We start from the raw sequence: 11,650 nt of genomic DNA, 5'->3' as shown, positions 1-11,650 counted from the left end.
CCGCCAGCAACACATACCCACTTCCCTTCCACTGTCATGTATTGACCGAGGCCTGTGGATGGGTGGACAGACCGATGGATTAATTGATGGATTGCTCAACTGAGTGATAAATTAACTGGTAGATCACGGGTGCACCAGTAGGTGGATGAATCAATGGATGGGTGGATAAATGGATAGATGGATGGATGGGTGGGTGGGTGGGTGGATGGATGAGTGGATGGATGGGTGGATGGGTGGGTGGGTGGGTGGATAGATGGGTGGGTGGATGAGTGGATGGGTGGATGGATGGGTGGATGGGTGGGTGAATGGGTGGATGGATGGATGGGTGGATGGGTGGGTGAATGGGTGGATGGATGGATGGATGGATGGGTGGGTGGGTGGGTGGATGGGTGGGTGGATAGATGGGTGGGTGGATGGATGAGTGGATGAGTGGATGAGTGGATGGATGGGTGGATGGGTGGGTGAATGGGTGGATGGATGGATGGATGGATGGGTGGGTGGGTGGGTGGATGGGTGGGTGGGTGGGTGGGTGGGTGGATAGATGGATGGATGGGTGGATGAGTGGATGAGTGGATGGATGGGTGGATGGATGGGTGGATGGGTGGGTGGGTGGGTGGATGTGTGGGTGGGTGGGTGGGTGGGTGGATAGATGGATGGATGGGTGGATGAGTGGATAGATGGGTGGGTGGATGGATGGATGAGTGGATGAGTGGATGAGTGGATGGATGGGTGGATGGATGGGTGGATGGATGGGTGGATGGGTGGGTGAATGGGTGAATGGATGGATGGGTGGATGGGTGGGTGGGTGGGTGGATGGGTGGGTGGGTGGGTGGGTGGGTGGATAGATGGATGGATGGGTGGATGAGTGGATAGATGGGTGGGTGGATGGATGGATGAGTGGATGAGTGGATGAGTGGATGGATGGGTGGATGGATGGGTGGATGGATGGGTGGATGGGTGGGTGGGTGGGTGGGTGAATGGGTGAATGGATGGATGGATGGGTGGATGAGTGGATGGATGGGTGGGTGGATGAGTGGATGGATGAGTGGATGGATGGGTGGATGGGTGGGTGGGTGGGTGGATAGATGGGTGGGTGGATGGATGAGTGGATGAGTGGGTGAATGGGTGGATGGATGGATGGATGGATGGGTGAATGGGTGGATGGGTGGATAGACTTATTTACTAAACCGACAGGGACATCATTTTTCATCCCACACCAAGCTCTGGCCTTTGTCCGCATTTGTCTCACCTGAAGGGCTGGGCACTGGCATGGCTCCCCCCGGACGCTCCCCCAGTCTTCCTAAGGCTGGGAGGGTTTCCTCTCCTCCTCAGTGGTCACCTCTTCAGAATTCTTCCCTGATCCCCAGGGAGACTAGCCTTAAATAGCGACCCTCCAAATGCACCTACAGTGTGGACCGAGACGGGGGTGTAGAGGAGAAGGGGGGGCCACCATGCACCTGTGAACAGGGTGGTCAGGGTTGCCTGCTCTGATTTCCAAAGCTTAAGTCCGGCTAAGTGAGGGGCTGGTGATCCAGGTGGAGGGAGGAGTACATAGGACCATGGAAAAGCGTCTGAGTGGCCTTCCCCTCCCCCTTCCTCCTCCCTCCTCACTCCTCCCCCCTCCTCCTCCCTCCTCCCTCCTCCTCCTCCTCTCCCCCCCCCCCTCCACAGATATCTGCTCCGTGCTGTCTGCCTGCCTCCCTCATGATTTAGGCCTGTAGACATGGTCTCCCGTGTCATGCAGTAAATCCCGCCATTGAACACTCATCAGATGCCTGTGCCTGCTTCCTACTCGGCCCCGGGTCGTGCCTCCAGAATCCCAGTCTTGTCAAGGACACAGGGAGATGGCACAAGCCTGCATCTTGGGGTGGCACGTCCTTTGAAGCAAGAGTCCTCCCTCCCAGTAAAAGTGACCCCTTTCCCTGCGGCCCTGGAAACAAACACACCCGCCTCCTCTCGATGGACCGCAAGCCTCAGCCTGAGCCTTGGCATCGTAGGCCAGCGTTAGTAGGTGCCTGTCTGTCCAGTGGAAAAGCAGGGGTCAGATGAAGGAGAAAATTCATACCAAAGGCGCTCGTTCATGCAGGTCTCTCAACACTGGGGGGGCTCACGGGGAAGACGCAGGGGGATTTTTAAGGGTAAACACCAGGTCTTTGTAAAAACTGAAGAATGATTTTCCCTTCGCTGCAGCCTGTGCTCCTGGGGTCTTTGCAGGGCACAGGGACGGGTGACAGCGGCTCCATCCTGGGTCACAGGCCGAGGGACTGGGGAGGACAGCGGTGGCCATAGCTGACCCTCCGCTTGTGGTTCTGGCTGTGGTGGCGCTGTAGCTCATGGTTTGGGCTGTTGCTTGTGGCTGTAATCAGAGTTGCTGTCTGACAGCCTGGCAGCTGTGGTCCGAGATGGAGCCGTGAGCCTGTCGTGCCCACTCGCGTCATGTGCCTTGTGGTACCGGCGAGAGTCGCATCAGCAGGAGCCGGGCAGCCAGCACGCACTGAGCCCCAGAAACGAGGCAGCGGCGGCGGCAAGTGCGGGCGGCGTCCCTCTGCTCACGGGAGCGTCTGCGTGTGGCACCGTCGCGGGGATGGGGCCGGGGCTCTGCCCCCAGAGGATGTCACCTCTGAAGGCGGAGGCGCCCTGCCTGGGGTCGGGGGGTGCAGCACCTTCCCCAGCGGAGCGACAGCCCCAAGGACATGGAGCAGATTCCTCAGAGGGTGTGGGGTGGCGGTGGGAGGCCTGGAGACACCTGGGTGGTGCGGGGACACAGGGGACGGGCTGCCTCCCCCCGGCGGAGGGGCGGTCCCGTGGCTGCCAGCGCCGCAGGTGTGAGGTGGGGCCCTTCGGTGCGGTTGGGTCGAGGGGAAGCTGAGGCGCGGAGCAGCAAGTGACACGTCCCCTTCATATCTCCAGCGCCCCAAAGCAGTTCGTCCAGGTGACGCGCCCTGACTATTGCGCCGCCTCCGGCTTCTCCAGTGTCTCATCCCCCCCCATGGCACCTCGGGCGGGGCCGTCGTTGTCCTTGTCGTGTCATCGTGCCCACTTTAAAGAAACAGGCTCAGAGAAGCCCCAGGCGCCAGGTCGGAAGCCCTGCGCCTGCTGAGCTGTGCCTCTGCAGCCCTTGGAGGAGAGGACCCGGGCTCCCTGGGTGCTGGTCGTCCCTTCCAGGGGTTCATGGACACTGGAGGAGGGCAGCCAAGGGGAGGGCAAGGGTCTGGCCGCCCGCGGTGTGACCCGGCGTCCTTCCTGCTGGCTCGGGGCCCTACGCGCTTATGAAACAGTTCCATAGGAGCCCAGACGGTGTTAACGGTGCAAATACTTCATCTCTGAGTCTCTCAAGATAAAGTTCATTCCTTTTTTAAGAGCAAATAAGTTTTAACGCGGTGCTCCTTAAAAATCGATTTCAGCGGTTGCTTCCCTTGGCCGAGGGAGCGAGGCCCGCCCGGCCCGGTTCCCAGGGCTCGGCTGTTCCCGCTTCCGCTAAAGGGAAAAGGCGCTGCCGCCTCCCTCCTCTCGGCCGCTGGGCTCCCGCGGGTCCGACTGGGGGAGGCCGCGTCCCTCCTTCTGGTGGAGGCGACGGCGGCTGGGCTGTGCCCCACGGATGCCTGCTGGGCGAGCGTGGCAGGACTGGGGGGCGGGCCTGCACCTCCTCTTCCCCTCCCAGACCAACCTGCTGCTGCTCCCCTGGCCACCGGCCCGCTTCCCACTGAACTCTGAGCTGCAGGGCCGGGGCTCCACGCAGGACCAGAGCGCTGTGCCCCAGCCGCTACGGGGCTGCCCAGGATGCTGCGGACAGTGGATGCGGGAAAGGTCTGGAAGCTGGCAGGGCCTGCCTCCGGCCCCGAGCGCTCTGTCCCCAGGTTGGCGGGGACGGCTAGTCCCAACATCCTTGTCCTACACTTGAACTCTGATCCGAAGGTCAGAGGGCACATTTTCTTACTCCCTGGGTCTCCGTTGGTCAAGGCAAACCTTCAGGCCCTGGGGGTCTGGGCGGTGAGCAAGCGTGTGTCTGAGGGCTGTGTTCACAGCTGTTGTCACCGCCGTGACCCTGGGCTGCCCTCCAGGCAGGGACGCCACCAGCCACGTGTGGCCGCTTACATTCACGTGAGCTGCCCTGAATAAAGTTAGAAGTCCTCGTCCTGGTCACTCGGGCTGCCTTTCGGGAGCCTCGTCCTGGACGTTCCGTGCAGCGGGGCCGAGGGCCTGACCACGGCGCTGCTCTGCTCTGCGCCTACCTCTGTGGGCACCGTCTGCTCCAGCAGGGCCTCCCCAACCCACCCCCCAAATCCCTGCCTGCCCCTCGTGCCCACTGCCCAGAGCCTCAGCTCGCACCTCCTTGGCCCGCCAGCTCTGCACCGCCCCCCTTGCCGGCCTGGCGCAGGATGACACCCCGGAGCAGCCCCACGTCGCAGGAGAAGCTCGGAGCCACGGAGCCGGGAGGCCCCGGGGAGTCAGGCTCTGCCGCATCCTCCTGACCGTGTCTCCCAGCACGACCCGCGCCCAGTCGGCCTTGTCCCCTCCTCGCTCGTCCTCCCGGCCGCACGGCACGACTTGGCAGGGCAGACACGGGTCCCCTTCCCTAGGCCGTGAGCAGATGGGGGATCTCGCTGTCGGGCTGGCTCCGTGCCTGGAGGACGGGACGGGACAGCTCCCACGGGGTGGTGGCCGTTCCGCAGGGCGTCGTCCACTCGCGTCAGCTGATGGTGTCAGGAGCTGCCCTGTGCCCCCTTGCAGAGGCGTCTCTACAGGGAGCTGCTGGCCTCTGGGGAGATTTCCCGGTGTCACGGGGTGACCACAGCCCCGGAGGGGCCCCATCCCGACCCCTGCTCCTAACGCAGGCCTTTTCAGAAAGCCCACCCCGGGTGCAGGGAGGGCCGAGGAAGGTCTTGGGCCCGTTTGTCTGGAGGTCCCCGACGCCCCGCGCCTGGATGGCCCCACACCAGGGAGCAGGGGTGGGTTTGTACAGCAGCCTGGGACCTCTGCAGGTGGGAAGCTGGCGAGAGTGGCAGGGAGGGCGTGTGACGTGGGTAGGGAGTCACCCAGCCGCCCGGCAAGCGGTGGGACCTGCGGGGCCCAGGGTCACGGCACGTGGCCAGGATTCTGCACATCCAGTCTGGGCCGGGCTGCTCAGCCCGGAAAGCGGGACACCAAGGAGCCGCTAGAGGCAGCCCCTCCCCCGCCAGGGCCTTCTGCCCGCTCGTCGCCGTTTGTTCCCACCAGGGGGCGCTGGCTGCTGCAGGTGCAGAGGCAGGTGGGCTGTCCCAACCCCCGCAACCTGGCTCTTTGCTCCAGAAACGGGTTCTAAAGATGCCTTTATTCCATCTTCACTCTGTTTGCGCCACAACCAAAGGGCAGGGAGAGGGAGAAGGGAGCGTTTTTCCCAACAGCTTTATTTAGAGGCAGTTCACGTAGCATGAAACTCGCCCTTGGGAAGTGCGCGGCTCGGTGGCTTTGACGGCCGCCGTGGAGTTGTGCACACATCCCCGCCGTGGAGTCCAGAAAGTGTCATCACCCGCAGAGAAGCCCTCACTCCCTTCGCCCCATTCCTCCCCCGCCCCCGCCCCCGCCCCCGCCCGGCGACCTCTAATCCCCGTTCCCAAGCGTTTGGACATGTCACTAAAATGTCGCCTTTCGTGACGGCTCCTCTCGGGTTAGCGGGCCGTGTCCACGCGTCCCGGGCTGTCGCCCGCGTCGCGCTGCCTCTGAACTGAGTGGCCCTCCCTTCGTGGCTGCACCACGCCGGGTGACCCGTCCCTCCCTGGCCAGGGGTCTGGGTTGCTGGCCCCTCCTGGCCTCTGTGACCCCCGCTGCTGGGATCGCCCGCAGGCAGACGGGTCTGTGTGGACGCGGGTCTTCCGTGTTCCTGGACACACACCTCCCAACAGAGGGTCACCCTGCGTTTGACACTTCGAGGGCCTGTCTTCCACAGGGGCCGTGCCGTGTCCCGCGCCCCCGGCAGTGGCAGGGTTCTGCATTCTCCGCACCCCTGCGACACCTGTCGTCTTCTGCTGGCTGCTTCCAGCCTCGCTGGCGCCTGGGGCCGGATCTCGGGGTGGGCGAGGTTGGGTGCCGTTCCCTGTGCGGATTGGCCGGGTGTGTGTCATCGCCTTGGAGAAAGGTCTCTTCGGAAGCTTTGCCCGTTTTTGAGTTGTGTCTCCGCCTTTCTGTGGTTGAGTCTGGATCCAGCTTCCTTGTCAGACAGGTGATTTGCGGCATCTTCCTGCTCTGGGGGTGTCCTGCTCACCTGCGGGACAAGGACATTCATAGCACAGGAGTTCCAAGTTGGATCAAGTCCCGTGTCTCTGGTTTGGTTCCTTCTCATTTGTGCTTTTGGTGTCATAACTAAGAAATCACTGCCTGCCTGGTTAGAAGATGTTTTCCTGTTTTCTTCTAAGACTCTTGCGGTGTTGGCTCTTATATTTAGGTTATTGACTCTGTGTTACTTTTTGTGTCTGGTGTGGGGTAGGGATCCAGCTTTATTCTTCTGCCTGTGGGTGTCTACTTGCCTCAAACCTTCTGTTGTAACCATTGTCCTCTCCCCATAGAGCTGTCTTGACACCAAAATCCCTTGACTCTAGGAGTTCCCCGGTGGCCCAGTGGTTAAAGATCCGGTGTTGTCACTGCTGTGGCACAGGTTTGATTCTTGGCCCGGGAAGTTCTGCATGCCGTGGGCCGGGCCAAAAAAGAATAGAGAAAATCCGTTGACTGTGGACGTGAGGGTTTGCGAGTTTGTTTCTGACTCTCAACTCCTGTCCGTTCCGTTAATCCGTGTGTCTGTTCTTGTGCCAGCAGCACACTGCCTTGGTTACTGCAGCTTTGAAGTTGGTTTTGAAACTAGGACGTGTGAGTCCTCCAAAGTTCGTTCTTTCTCAAGATTGTTTTGGCTATGCTGGGTCCTTTGCATTCCTATATGAATTTTAGGACCAATTTGGCAATTTTGGCACAAAAAAAAAAAAAAGACAGCTGGGATTGTGAAAGGAATGCTACTGACTCACAAGTGGGACTTTAAAAGCATGTGATTCTTTGGGTGGTTTTGGGGGGAGCTAGAGAACCTTTTTCCAGTGGGGAGTTAAGATTAAAAAGTCAATTTTCCCATGTCCCAAACCCCAGCCCTCATGGAATCCCCACACCCTCCTGGGGTGGGTGCTGCCGCCACCCAGAGCAGAGCAAACCCAGGCCCCAAGGGGCCAAGTCCGTGCCCACAGCCAGAGGTGCAGGAGGAGGCAGCACTGGAGACAGGCCACAGACCAGCAAGCGGGGCCCTGCCACTCCCCAGTCTCGGCCACGGTGTGCCGGGCTCCTGGCTGGATCGCAGGGGCCTCAGCCCTGGACAGGGCAGCTGGAGCCTCCACTGCTCTTTGCAGCTCACTCACCCATGGCTCATTTTTATCCCCACTGTGACTCAGACAGTGACCAAGGGACTTCACAGGCCCTGAGGCTTTCCCATGGCCACAGAAGGCCACCGCCTTCCCAGAGTGGGACATTTCCGCGGCTCTGAGCCCCTTGCTGACGTGCACAGCGGTGTCTGCCTGCAGAGCACGGAGGGACAGGAAGCCCCTCGCCCGAGGCTCAGCCGTAGTAAAGAGCCAGGGCCTTTCCCACCTCTGGCCCCGGGAGGCAGAGCCTGGCGAGAGGAGAGGCCCGGCCCGGAGGGGCCTGGGAGGAGGAGAGGTGGAGCAGCTGCTGGCGAGCTTCCCCGACCTCGCCTCCGGCTGAGCCACCGCGAGTCCAGGCCAGGGCCTTCTGGGCCCCCGGGAGCCTGCACACCCGCCCCGCTGCCCCAGGCCACCTGTTCCGGACATTCCAGAGGAAACGGCCAAGTGCCCAAAGAGCCGACGGAGCCCGGCCCCACCACGGGGACACGCCGTCCCCGTGGTGCACCTTGCAGGCCTGCGCCCTCGGCCTTCACAGAGAGTCCGCTGTCCCCACACGGCCCCCGCCGAGCCACAGCGGCCACGCTCCCTAATCCAGGCTGGCCCAGTGGGCAGGGGCGGCAGAGGCCAGCCCGAACGTCCCAACCTGATACGCAGACGGCAGCGTCTGCGGCTCCGTCCTTCCCCCGAATCCTAGGGCAGTTTCTTGTCAATTTCCTTAAGGCCCCGCCGCCCTGGATCGGAGCCGGCAGGAGAGGGACTAGGAAGCTGGGAGTATCACCAAACCTTGGGCAGAGGTGATGCCAGCCGCCAGTGTCCTCTGCTGGTGCTCAGCACCAGAGGAAGCCCGTGGGGACGGTATGGAGCCGAGGCCGAGAGGGCAGGACGGCGGCTCGGCCCAGCCCTCCTCGGAGCAGCCCCTCCCTCTCTGCCCACCTTTCCTCATCCAGGAAGAGGGGTGTAACACTCCCCAGGGCTGGCGTCCGTGTGGGGGACACCAGCAGAGACACAGCGTCCCCTGCAGCCGGCCTGGGCCTGTGGCTGCCCAGCACACGCCTCCTCCAGCAGCGGGAACGGTCACCCCGCTCCCCACCACGCTGAGCGTCTGCAGAAAGCTGGCCCCTCTCCACGGAGGACGCACACACAGAAAACCCCAAATCGCTTGGGCTTCCAGGCCCTGAACACAGCGCCTCTGGCCTTGACCCTTCCTAGCAGGCTGGGGGGACACGTTTCACCCAAAGAAGCCGGCCTTGAATGGCGGGATTTGGGGGCTGGACTGGCCTGGCAGATCGGAGGCTCCAGGAGACGGGCCACGTAGACTGCCCCTTGCTCAGGCCGCACCGGCGGTCCCTGCCCCGCTCCCCTGCTTGACAGGATCAAATCCATCACAGGGCTGAGGCCTTGTCACCTGCGGGCTGCCTGGCCGCTCCCAGTCGGGCAGGAGCCCTCCGCGGAGTTTCACTTCTTCTGGTCAGCAGGAGCAGAGAGGCAAGGAGCGGTTACCTGATTGTTCCTCCAGCCTGAGGAACTCCTATTCACTCGTCAAAGCCCAAGCCAGACAGTACCTTCTCTGTGGAGCCTTCCTCTTCCTTCTCCCTGAGGTGCAGCCCCCACAGCTCCGGGCACATCCCGTTTGGCCTGTGAGTGAAGTGCAGTGTGTAGAGGACCCATTTGGTTTCATTGCCCCCACCCCCACCCGTAAGTTTTCATCTTTGCACACGGACCGACACGGGGTGCAGTCCTCAGGAGGGGGCGGCTGGTGCGTTGCTGGAAGAGGTTTGCATCCCTAAAGCCGAGGGAGGAGCAGGATGTGTGGCCTGTAGAGACCCTGCTGGGGTGGGGGCGGGGGGTCTCCTCTGTCCTCCCTTGTTCTGGGCAGGTGCTACCCTGGTTGATTTCAGGTGTGGGCCCAGCGGGGACACAGGCACCTGTGGTTCAGGGAGCAGCTCCCTGGTCACCGTCACCCATGTCCCCTTTCCTTTAAGGCGACCTCGCTAATCCTGTGGCCATGGCACCCTTTCTCCCCGCCCTGCCCAGCCTTTCATTTCTCCCCCCAACCCCCACCCCTGATGTCCAGCTCTGGTTGCCCCCAACCTCAGGACGCAGTGCAGACACCTGCGACCTCGCTCTCTGACCGCTTCCCCGTTTCCGGGACACACTCTCCCTGAGCTCGTCTGGTTCGGCTTCAGGGCTCACCTCCTTTCCTCCTGCTTTCTGCCCCGAGCTTGGCCGTCCTGCTCTGGCGGTGAAGAGCCCAGCAACCCCGAGCTGCAGTGGCAGGGGCTCCTGCTCACGCATGGGGCAGCTGTGGCAGCTGGCAGGTGGGGCTTTGTGCTGCCAGCCCCGTCCCCGGCCTACAATCCCGCACCAGGAGTCATGGACCCAGATTCCAGCATCAAAGCTGTGTCCCACATGTGACAAGCGGGGCCTGTAGCCCTGGGAGTCTGGACGGCCGAGCGGCCGTGACCTCTGTCTCGGCAGGTTCCCTCTTCCTCCCAGAGCGGCTGGGCCGAGCCCAGGCCGGGCGGGAGGCCCTGGGGCCATTCCGCAGAGTGAAAGCGGCCCTTTGAGGACGGCACTCAGCCGCCTCCTCCCGGTGTGCTCCCACTGGCCTTGGGGCAGAAATGGCATCACGGGGTCGGGTGATTGTTCCAAACCCCCTCAGAGGGTTGAGAGGCAGTGACGTCCGTTGGCAGAGGGCAGGGATCCGGGAAGGAGCCCTCGGGTTCTGGTCTCATAAATAAGGACACTTGGACCTGGCGCTCGGCCACCTGGGCTTGCCTCCCTTCCGTGTAATGGACGGAGCAGGAAGCCTGAAGCATTTCATTGCCGCTCTGGGACTGGGGCCTTCAGAAGAGGGACCGGAGCCTGGCAGGCGAGGGTGGGGCTCCGGAGGGGCGGGGCCAGGGGGAGGCATGTGTGGCCGAGGGCATAGTTGCCACCCTGGTCGCGGTGGTCTGGGGGCGCAGGGAGACAGCCCCTCGCTCACCTGGTTGTCACACGGGCAAGGCTGCTGAGAATCTCCAGTATCCAGCGCGCCAAGCCCAGGGAAAGCGAGTTCTCGCAGGGAGCCCGCGCTGCCCAGGGCCGTCGCCACCTTGCGCGGGGCCAGGTGCCTCCGGTCCTCAGCCTCGCTCGTTGCCGGACTTGGGGCAGGGCTGCGCACACTGGGCGGGGCTGGTGGGAGTCCCCCCATCCCCGCAGGGGACTTGAGGGGTCTCCACCACGTCCTGCTCTGGGCACTGGGGTGCAGGCCAGGGCGTTCAGGCTGCCCGGAGGCACAGGGACGAGCACGGGGACCCCCTGCCCACAAGCCGAGAGCCTCTGAGCCGTGGGGCCAGGTGGCCCTGACCCTTTGGGGTGGCACATGGGGCGGGGGGCTTGGGAATGCGGGACTTGGCACCCCCCACCCCAGTGAGGCCAGTGGGCAGGGCTGATCCAGGCACCCACACTGGCGGCCTCACTTCAGGTGGGAGCTCCCCACGGATGCTGCACCTGGCCTGAGGGGACACACCAGGCCTGCAGGGAGCTGAAGGAGCCTTCTCTGCACGGCTGGGGTCCTCTCAGAACATGGGCGGGACAAGTGCCGGATCCCCCCAGGGAGGCTGGCGGGCCAGGCAGGCGGGCCGGCGTGGCTGCTCAGCCAGACAGCCCCAGGCCACCCCTGCCACCCCGGGCCTTGTCCTCCCCTGCCCCCATGCATGCGCCAGGCTCTGAGGAGAAGGGCAGGCACCCCCACGTCAGCCCCCGGGTCGTTCCCCTCCCACCCCGCGCAGGCTCCCCCCACCCACCCGTCCCCCGACCAGCCCCCTCCCCGCCCCTCGCCCCCCCTCCCCATGTTTCAGGGGCTCCCTCTGGTCCTGCAGGCCTCGTCCACCTGACACACAGCTGCTCGGGGTGGAGGCTGCAGCTTCCTGCCGCCCCCCCGGGGCTGAGGGACCAGCTCCCCTTCGCAGACGGGACGCTGAGGCTCTAAGACCCAGAATGTGCTGTGTGGCCAACGGAGGCGCGGAGACGCAGCCGCGCTTTGCTTGACGTCAGGGCAACATCAAGGCTTCGGTCCCGCCAGACGGCGCTGGCCTGGCTGAGGACCACGCACCGCGGGGCCAGTGGGCTAGACGTCCAGGCGGAGGCTCGTCTGACGGACAGGGCCGCGTCCGCAGCCACGTCACAGCATATCGTGCGTGACTCCCCGGGGGGGGGGGGGTGGTCAGCGTGACAGGTGACACCTGTGCCGTAGAAAATGCCTCACGCCGGCTGAGTCAGGGCGCCCCCGGCAC

At 63.5% G+C, this 11,650-nt stretch overlaps 1 long non-coding RNA gene across 2 annotated transcripts; it reads right to left on the bottom strand.

The window, feature by feature from the left end:
* Nucleotides 1-1,077: 1,077 nt before the first annotated feature.
* On the bottom strand, nt 1,078-11,111 carry LOC146402138 (uncharacterized). Of its 2 annotated transcripts, none has more exons than XR_014805050.1 (3): nt 9,567-11,111; nt 8,936-9,008; nt 1,078-8,834 (listed from the first exon to the last, which is right to left on the bottom strand). It is a non-coding gene; the product is annotated as an uncharacterized LOC146402138 (long non-coding RNA). The 2 variants fall into 2 exon arrangements; XR_014805051.1 differs by having other exon boundaries at nt 5,585-6,241; nt 10,360-11,111.
* Nucleotides 11,112-11,650: the final 539 nt, after the last annotated feature.

Source organism: Sus scrofa, chromosome 6 (assembly GCF_054392235.1).
Source record: "Sus scrofa isolate SSC_HxYL_T2T_F1_AM1 chromosome 6, Sscrofa_HxYL_maternal_Yorkshire_Landrace_v2.0, whole genome shotgun sequence".
NCBI lineage: Eukaryota > Metazoa > Chordata > Mammalia > Artiodactyla > Suidae > Sus > Sus scrofa.
This window is presented reverse-complemented; position numbering and strand designations above follow the sequence as displayed.